The sequence below is a fragment of the Lithobates pipiens genome, unplaced genomic scaffold (assembly GCF_037356315.1).
Source record: "Lithobates pipiens isolate NorthernLeopardFrog02 unplaced genomic scaffold, aLitPip1_a1.2 Scaffold_8, whole genome shotgun sequence".
Lineage (NCBI taxonomy): Eukaryota > Metazoa > Chordata > Amphibia > Anura > Ranidae > Lithobates > Lithobates pipiens.
In genome coordinates, this window is record NW_027507903.1 from 593,356,350 (window position 1) to 593,364,834 (window position 8,485).

Genomic DNA, 8,485 nt, shown 5'->3' on the forward strand with positions numbered 1-8,485 from the left:
CTCTTGGAATCTGCACCAGAAATAAAGGTGGCTGAAGGTGATTGTTTGACCAACTGTTTGCTGCCATAGAACCTTGTCTGTGGTAGCTTACCTGGGCTCCCGTAAACAATCTGCGACTGGCACACGCTGCTTGATCTTCTCTTGCCTATAATCCAGAGTGGATTCTACCTTATTTTTTGGCCTGCGTTTCCTCTGCTGGACCTGGCATCATGAGGCTAAAGGGGAACTTCATTTGTAACCCAGTCACTGATTAAGAATACTGGAAGTGTCTTGGTCCAGGACTTAAGGAAGCCGTTCGGGCAGTGTCTTTTTGCAAGGCCCTTGTTTCCGGTGAAAGAGCATTGGCCTGTAGGTAAAAGTAAGCCAGAAACTGGACTGGACCCTATCTGCATGCTTACAGGTTAGATTCTCCCTTTTATCTTCAACCTGTCCTAGAAAATTAAACGGGAGAGGACGATTGGCCAGCCTGGGCAAGCCAAATACTTGTGCTTTCAGGCTGAATGCTCTTTTTCCACCATAAATGTCAAGATTCAAACAGCTTTGGACTCTTCTGGTGGTGGCTTTTTCAGAGCCCGGATAGCTCAGTTGGTAGAGCATCAGACTTTTAATCTGAGGGTCCAGGGTTCAAGTCCCTGTTCGGGCGCTTTGAGGTCCTTGAGCTTCTGATTGGGCAGTCTTTATGCACATCTGCCAGGAACGCTCACTGGACCAGAGAGATGAAATGTCTTAGGGGACGGGAAGCCAACCTCCCCCCTCGAGGCTCTTGGAATCTGCACCAGAAATAAAGGTGGCTGAAGGTGATTGTTTGACCAACTGTTTGCTGCCATAGAACCTTGTCTGTGGTAGCTTACCTGGGCTCCCGTAAACAATCTGCGACTGGCACACGCTGCTTGATCTTCTCTTGCCTATAATCCAGAGTGGATTCTACCTTATTTTTTGGCCTGCGTTTCCTCTGCTGGACCTGGCATCATGAGGCTAAAGGGGAACTTCATTTGTAACCCAGTCACTGATTAAGAATACTGGAAGTGTCTTGGTCCAGGACTTAAGGAAGCCGTTCGGGCAGTGTCTTTTTGCAAGGCCCTTGTTTCCGGTGAAAGAGCATTGGCCTGTAGGTAAAAGTAAGCCAGAAACTGGACTGGACCCTATCTGCATGCTTACAGGTTAGATTCTCCCTTTTATCTTCAACCTGTCCTAGAAAATTAAACGGGAGAGGACGATTGGCCAGCCTGGGCAAGCCAAATACTTGTGCTTTCAGGCTGAATGCTCTTTTTCCACCATAGATGTCAAGATTCAAACAGCTTTGGACTCTTCTGGTGGCGGATTTTTCAGAGCCCGGATAGCTCAGTCGGTAGAGCATCAGACTTTTAATCTGAGGGTCCAGGGTTCAAGTCCCTGTTCGGGCGCTTTGAGGTCCTTGAGCTTCTGATTGGGCAGTCTTTATGCACATCTGCCAGGAACGCTCACTGGACCAGAGAGATGAAATGTCCTAGGGGACGGGAAGCCAACCTCCCCCCTCGAGGCTCTTGGAATCTGCACCAGAAATAAAGGTGGCTGAAGGTGATTGTTTGACCAACTGTTTCCTGCCATAGAACCTTGTCTGTGGTAGCTTACCTGGGCTCCCGTAAACAATCTGCGACTGGCACACGCTGCTTGATCTTCTCTTGCCTATAATCCAGAGTGGATTCTACCTTATTTTTTGGCCTGCGTTTCCTCTGCTGGACCTGGCATCATGAGGCTAAAGGGGAACTTCATTTGTAACCCAGTCACTGATTAAGAATACTGGAAGTGTCTTGGTCCAGGACTTAAGGAAGCCGTTCGGGCAGTGTCTTTTTGCAAGGCCCTTGTTTCCGGTGAAAGAGCATTGGCCTGTAGGTAAAAGTAAGCCAGAAACTGGACTGGACCCTATCTGCATGCTTACAGGTTAGATTCTCCCTTTTATCTTCAACCTGTCCTAGAAAATTAAACGGGAGAGGACGATTGGCCAGCCTGGGCAAGCCAAATACTTGTGCTTTCAGGCTGAATGCTCTTTTTCCACCATAAATGTCAAGATTCAAACAGCTTTGGACTCTTCTGGTGGTGGCTTTTTCAGAGCCCGGATAGCTCAGTTGGTAGAGCATCAGACTTTTAATCTGAGGGTCCAGGGTTCAAGTCCCTGTTCGGGTGCTTTGAGGTCCTTGAGCTTCTGATTGGGCAGTCTTTATGCACATCTGCCAGGAACGCTCACTGGACCAGAGAGATGAAATGTCTTAGGGGACGGGAAGCCAACCTCCCCCCTCGAGGCTCTTGGAATCTGCACCAGAAATAAAGGTGGCTGAAGGTGATTGTTTGACCAACTGTTTGCTGCCATAGAACCTTGTCTGTGGTAGCTTACCTGGGCTCCCGTAAACAATCTGCGACTGGCACACGCTGCTTGATCTTCTCTTGCCTATAATCCAGAGTGGATTCTACCTTATTTTTTGGCCTGCGTTTCCTCTGCTGGACCTGGCATCATGAGGCTAAAGGGGAACTTCATTTGTAACCCAGTCACTGATTAAGAATACTGGAAGTGTCTTGGTCCAGGACTTAAGGAAGCCGTTCGGGCAGTGTCTTTTTGCAAGGCCCTTGTTTCCGGTGAAAGAGCATTGGCCTGTAGGTAAAAGTAAGCCAGAAACTGGACTGGACCCTATCTGCATGCTTACAGGTTAGATTCTCCCTTTTATCTTCAACCTGTCCTAGAAAATTAAACGGGAGAGGACGATTGGCCAGCCTGGGCAAGCCAAATACTTGTGCTTTCAGGCTGAATGCTCTTTTTCCACCATAAATGTCAAGATTCAAACAGCTTTGGACTCTTCTGGTGGTGGCTTTTTCAGAGCCCGGATAGCTCAGTTGGTAGAGCATCAGACTTTTAATCTGAGGGTCCAGGGTTCAAGTCCCTGTTTGGGCGCTTTGAGGTCCTTGAGCTTCTGATTGGGCAGTCTTTATGCACATCTGCCAGGAACGCTCACTGGACCAGAGAGATGAAATGTCTTAGGGGACGGGAAGCCAACCTCCCCCCTCGAGGCTCTTGGAATCTGCACCAGAAATAAAGGTGGCTGAAGGTGATTGTTTGACCAACTGTTTGCTGCCATAGAACCTTGTCTGTGGTAGCTTACCTGGGCTCCCGTAAACAATCTGCGACTGGCACACGCTGCTTGATCTTCTCTTGCCTATAATCCAGAGTGGATTCTACCTTATTTTTTGGCCTGCGTTTCCTCTGCTGGACCTGGCATCATGAGGCTAAAGGGGAACTTCATTTGTAACCCAGTCACTGATTAAGAATACTGGAAGTGTCTTGGTCCAGGACTTAAGGAAGCCGTTCGGGCAGTGTCTTTTTGCAAGGCCCTTGTTTCCGGTGAAAGAGCATTGGCCTGTAGGTAAAAGTAAGCCAGAAACTGGACTGGACCCTATCTGCATGCTTACAGGTTAGATTCTCCCTTTTATCTTCAACCTGTCCTAGAAAATTAAACGGGAGAGGACGATTGGCCAGCCTGGGCAAGCCAAATACTTGTGCTTTCAGGCTGAATGCTCTTTTTCCACCATAGATGTCAAGATTCAAACAGCTTTGGACTCTTCTGGTGGTGGATTTTTCAGAGCCCGGATAGCTCAGTCGGTAGAGCATCAGACTTTTAATCTGAGGGTCCAGGGTTCAAGTCCCTGTTCGGGCGCTTTGAGGTCCTTGAGCTTCTGATTGGGCAGTCTTTATGCACATCTGCCAGGAACACTCACTGGACCAGAGAGATGAAATGTCTTAGGGGACGGGAAGCCAACCTCCCCCCTCGAGGCTCTTGGAATCTGCACCAGAAATAAAGGTGGCTGAAGGTGATTGTTTGACCAACTGTTTGCTGCCATAGAACCTTGTCTGTGGTAGCTTACCTGGGCTCCCGTAAACAATCTGCGACTGGCACACGCTGCTTGATCTTCTCTTGCCTATAATCCAGAGTGGATTCTACCTTATTTTTTGGCCTGCGTTTCCTCTGCTGGACCTGGTATCATGAGGCTAAAGGGGAACTTCATTTGTAACCCAGTCACTGATTAAGAATACTGGAAGTGTCTTGGTCCAGGACTTAAGGAAGCCGTTCGGGCAGTGTCTTTTTGCAAGGCCCTTGTTTCCGGTGAAAGAGCATTGGCCTGTAGGTAAAAGTAAGCCAGAAACTGGACTGGACCCTATCTGCATGCTTACAGGTTAGATTCTCCCTTTTATCTTCAACCTGTCCTAGAAAATTAAACGGGAGAGGACGATTGGCCAGCCTGGGCAAGCCAAATACTTGTGCTTTCAGGCTGAATGCTCTTTTTCCACCATAAATGTCAAGATTCAAACAGCTTTGGACTCTTCTGGTGGCGGATTTTTCAGAGCCCGGATAGCTCAGTCGGTAGAGCATCAGACTTTTAATCTGAGGGTCCAGGGTTCAAGTCCCTGTTCGGGCGCTTTGAGGTCCTTGTGCTTCTGATTGGGCAGTCTTTATGCACATCTGCCAGGAACGCTCACTGGACCAGAGAGATGAAATGTCCTAGGGGACGGGAAGCCAACCTCCCCCCTCGAGGCTCTTGGAATCTGCACCAGAAATAAAGGTGGCTGAAGGTGATTGTTTGACCAACTGTTTCCTGCCATAGAACCTTGTCTGTGGTAGCTTACCTGGGCTCCCGTAAACAATCTGCGACTGGCACACGCTGCTTGATCTTCTCTTGCCTATAATCCAGAGTGGATTCTACCTTATTTTTTGGCCTGCGTTTCCTCTGCTGGACCTGGCATCATGAGGCTAAAGGGGAACTTCATTTGTAACCCAGTCACTGATTAAGAATACTGGAAGTGTCTTGGTCCAGGACTTAAGGAAGCCGTTCGGGCAGTGTCTTTTTGCAAGGCCCTTGTTTCCGGTGAAAGAGCATTGGCCTGTAGGTAAAAGTAAGCCAGAAACTGGACTGGACCCTATCTGCATGCTTACAGGTTAGATTCTCCCTTTTATCTTCAACCTGTCCTAGAAAATTAAACGGGAGAGGACGATTGGCCAGCCTGGGCAAGCCAAATACTTGTGCTTTCAGGCTGAATGCTCTTTTTCCACCATAGATGTCAAGATTCAAACAGCTTTGGACTCTTCTGGTGGCGGATTTTTCAGAGCCCGGATAGCTCAGTCGGTAGAGCATCAGACTTTTAATCTGAGGGTCCAGGGTTCAAGTCCCTGTTCGGGCGCTTTGAGGTCCTTGAGCTTCTGATTGGGCAGTCTTTATGCACATCTGCCAGGAACGCTCACTGGACCAGAGAGATGAAATGTCCTAGGGGACGGGAAGCCAACCTCCCCCCTCGAGGCTCTTGGAATCTGCACCAGAAATAAAGGTGGCTGAAGGTGATTGTTTGACCAACTGTTTCCTGCCATAGAACCTTGTCTGTGGTAGCTTACCTGGGCTCCCGTAAACAATCTGCGACTGGCACACGCTGCTTGATCTTCTCTTGCCTATAATCCAGAGTGGATTCTACCTTATTTTTTGGCCTGCGTTTCCTCTGCTGGACCTGGCATCATGAGGCTAAAGGGGAACTTCATTTGTAACCCAGTCACTGATTAAGAATACTGGAAGTGTCTTGGTCCAGGACTTAAGGAAGCCGTTCGGGCAGTGTCTTTTTGCAAGGCCCTTGTTTCCGGTGAAAGAGCATTGGCCTGTAGGTAAAAGTAAGCCAGAAACTGGACTGGACCCTATCTGCATGCTTACAGGTTAGATTCTCCCTTTTATCTTCAACCTGTCCTAGAAAATTAAATGGGAGAGGACGATTGGCCAGCCTGGGCAAGCCAAATACTTGTGCTTTCAGGCTGAATGCTCTTTTTCCACCATAGATGTCAAGATTCAAACAGCTTTGGACTCTTCTGGTGGTGGATTTTTTAGAGCCCGGATAGCTCAGTCGGTAGAGCATCAGACTTTTAATCTGAGGGTCCAGGGTTCAAGTCCCTGTTCGGGCGCTTTGAGGTCCTTGAGCTTCTGATTGGGCAGTCTTTATGCACATCTGCCAGGAACGCTCACTGGACCAGAGAGATGAAATGTCTTAGGGGACGGGAAGCCAACCTCCCCCCTCGAGGCTCTTGGAATCTGCACCAGAAATAAAGGTGGCTGAAGGTGATTGTTTGACCAACTGTTTGCTGCCATAGAACCTTGTCTGTGGTAGCTTACCTGGGCTCCCGTAAACAATCTGCGACTGGCACACGCTGCTTGATCTTCTCTTGCCTATAATCCAGAGTGGATTCTACCTTATTTTTTCTCCTGCGTTTCCTCTGCTGGACCTGGCATCATGAGGCTAAAGGGGAACTTCATTTGTAACCCAGTCACTGATTAAGAATACTGGAAGTGTCTTGGTCCAGGACTTAAGGAAGCCGTTCGGGCAGTGTCTTTTTGCAAGGCCCTTGTTTCCGGTGAAAGAGCATTGGCCTGTAGGTAAAAGTAAGCCAGAAACTGGACTGGACCCTATCTGCATGCTTACAGGTTAGATTCTCCCTTTTATCTTCAACCTGTCCTAGAAAATTAAACGGGAGAGGACGATTGGCCAGCCTGGGCAAGCCAAATACTTGTGCTTTCAGGCTGAATGCTCTTTTTCCACCATAGATGTCAAGATTCAAACAGCTTTGGACTCTTCTGGTGGTGGATTTTTCAGAGCCCGGATAGCTCAGTCGGTAGAGCATCAGACTTTTAATCTGAGGGTCCAGGGTTCAAGTCCCTGTTCGGGCGCTTTGAGGTCCTTGAGCTTCTGATTGGGCAGTCTTTATGCACATCTGCCAGGAATGCTCACTGGACCAGAGAGATGAAATGTCCTAGGGGACGGGAAGCCAACCTCCCCCCTCGAGGCTCTTGGAATCTGCACCAGAAATAAAGGTGGCTGAAGGTGATTGTTTGACCAACTGTTTCCTGCCATAGAACCTTGTCTGTGGTAGCTTACCTGGGCTCCCGTAAACAATCTGCGACTGGCACACGCTGCTTGATCTTCTCTTGCCTATAATCCAGAGTGGATTCTACCTTATTTTTTGGCCTGCGTTTCCTCTGCTGGACCTGGCATCATGAGGCTAAAGGGGAACTTCATTTGTAACCCAGTCACTGATTAAGAATACTGGAAGTGTCTTGGTCCAGGACTTAAGGAAGCCGTTCGGGCAGTGTCTTTTTGCAAGGCGCTTGTTTCCGGTGAAAGAGCATTGGCCTGTAGGTAAAAGTAAGCCAGAAACTGGACTGGACCCTATCTGCATGCTTACAGGTTAGATTCTCCCTTTTATCTTCAACCTGTCCTAGAAAATTAAATGGGAGAGGACGATTGGCCAGCCTGGGCAAGCCAAATACTTGTGCTTTCAGGCTGAATGCTCTTTTTCCACCATAGATGTCAAGATTCAAATAGCTTTGGACTCTTCTGGTGGTGGATTTTTCAGAGCCCGGATAGCTCAGTCGGTAGAGCATCAGACTTTTAATCTGAGGGTCCAGGGTTCAAGTCCCTGTTTGGGCGCTTTGAGGTCCTTGAGCTTTTGATTGGGCAGTCTTTATGCACATCTGCCAGGAACGCTCACTGGACCAGAGAGATGAAATGTCTTAGGGGACGGGAAGCCAACCTCCCCCCTCGAGGCTCTTGGAATCTGCACCAGAAATAAAGGTGGCTGAAGGTGATTGTTTGACCAACTGTTTCCTGCCATAGAACCTTGTCTGTGGTAGCTTACCTGGGCTCCCGTAAACAATCTGCGACTGGCACACGCTGCTTGATCTTCTCTTGCCTATAATCCAGAGTGGATTCTACCTTATTTTTTGGCCTGCGTTTCCTCTGCTGGACCTGGCATCATGAGGCTAAAGGGGAACTTCATTTGTAACCCAGTCACTGATTAAGAATACTGGAAGTGTCTTGGTCCAGGACTTAAGGAAGCCTTTCGGGCAGTGTCTTTTTGCAAGGCGCTTGTTTCCGGTGAAAGAGCATTGGCCTGTAGGTAAAAGTAAGCCAGAAACTGGACTGGACCCTATCTGCATGCTTACAGGTTAGATTCTCCCTTTTATCTTCAACCTGTCCTAGAAAATTAAATGGGAGAGGACGATTGGCCAGCCTGGGCAAGCCAAATACTTGTGCTTTCAGGCTGAATGCTCTTTTTCCACCATAGATGTCAAGATTCAAACAGCTTTGGACTCTTCTGGTGGTGGATTTTTCAGAGCCCGGATAGCTCAGTCGGTAGAGCATCAGACTTTTAATCTGAGGGTCCAGGGTTCAAGTCCCTGTTCGGGCGCTTTGAGGTCCTTGAGATTCTGATTGGGCAGTCTTTATGCACATCTGCCAGGAACGCTCACTGGACCAGAGAGATGAAATGTCTTAGGGGACGGGAAGCCAACCTCCCCCCTCGAGGCTCTTGGAATCTGCACCAGAAATAAAGGTGGCTGAAGGTGATTGTTTGACCAACTGTTTCCTGCCATAGAACCTTGTCTGTGGTAGCTTACCTGGGCTCCCGTAAACAATCTGCGACTGGCACAC

At 48.5% G+C, this 8,485-nt stretch overlaps 8 non-coding genes across 8 annotated transcripts; all 8 read left to right on the top strand.

The window, feature by feature from the left end:
• Window positions 1–570: 570 nt before the first annotated feature.
• On the top strand, window positions 571–643 carry TRNAK-UUU (transfer RNA lysine (anticodon UUU)). Its single transcript has one exon. It is a non-coding gene; the product is annotated as a tRNA-Lys (tRNA).
• Window positions 644–1,330: 687 nt separating this feature from the next.
• Window positions 1,331–1,403, top strand: TRNAK-UUU (transfer RNA lysine (anticodon UUU)). Its single transcript has one exon. It is a non-coding gene; the product is annotated as a tRNA-Lys (tRNA).
• Window positions 1,404–3,610: 2,207 nt separating this feature from the next.
• TRNAK-UUU (transfer RNA lysine (anticodon UUU)) lies at window positions 3,611–3,683 on the top strand. The gene has a single exon. It is a non-coding gene; the product is annotated as a tRNA-Lys (tRNA).
• A 687-nt stretch (window positions 3,684–4,370) lies between these two features.
• On the top strand, window positions 4,371–4,443 carry TRNAK-UUU (transfer RNA lysine (anticodon UUU)). The gene has a single exon. It is a non-coding gene; the product is annotated as a tRNA-Lys (tRNA).
• Window positions 4,444–5,130: 687 nt separating this feature from the next.
• TRNAK-UUU (transfer RNA lysine (anticodon UUU)) lies at window positions 5,131–5,203 on the top strand. The gene has a single exon. It is a non-coding gene; the product is annotated as a tRNA-Lys (tRNA).
• A 687-nt stretch (window positions 5,204–5,890) lies between these two features.
• TRNAK-UUU (transfer RNA lysine (anticodon UUU)) lies at window positions 5,891–5,963 on the top strand. The gene has a single exon. It is a non-coding gene; the product is annotated as a tRNA-Lys (tRNA).
• A 687-nt stretch (window positions 5,964–6,650) lies between these two features.
• On the top strand, window positions 6,651–6,723 carry TRNAK-UUU (transfer RNA lysine (anticodon UUU)). The gene has a single exon. It is a non-coding gene; the product is annotated as a tRNA-Lys (tRNA).
• Window positions 6,724–8,170: 1,447 nt separating this feature from the next.
• TRNAK-UUU (transfer RNA lysine (anticodon UUU)) lies at window positions 8,171–8,243 on the top strand. Its single transcript has one exon. It is a non-coding gene; the product is annotated as a tRNA-Lys (tRNA).
• The last annotated feature ends 242 nt before the right edge of the window (window positions 8,244–8,485 follow it).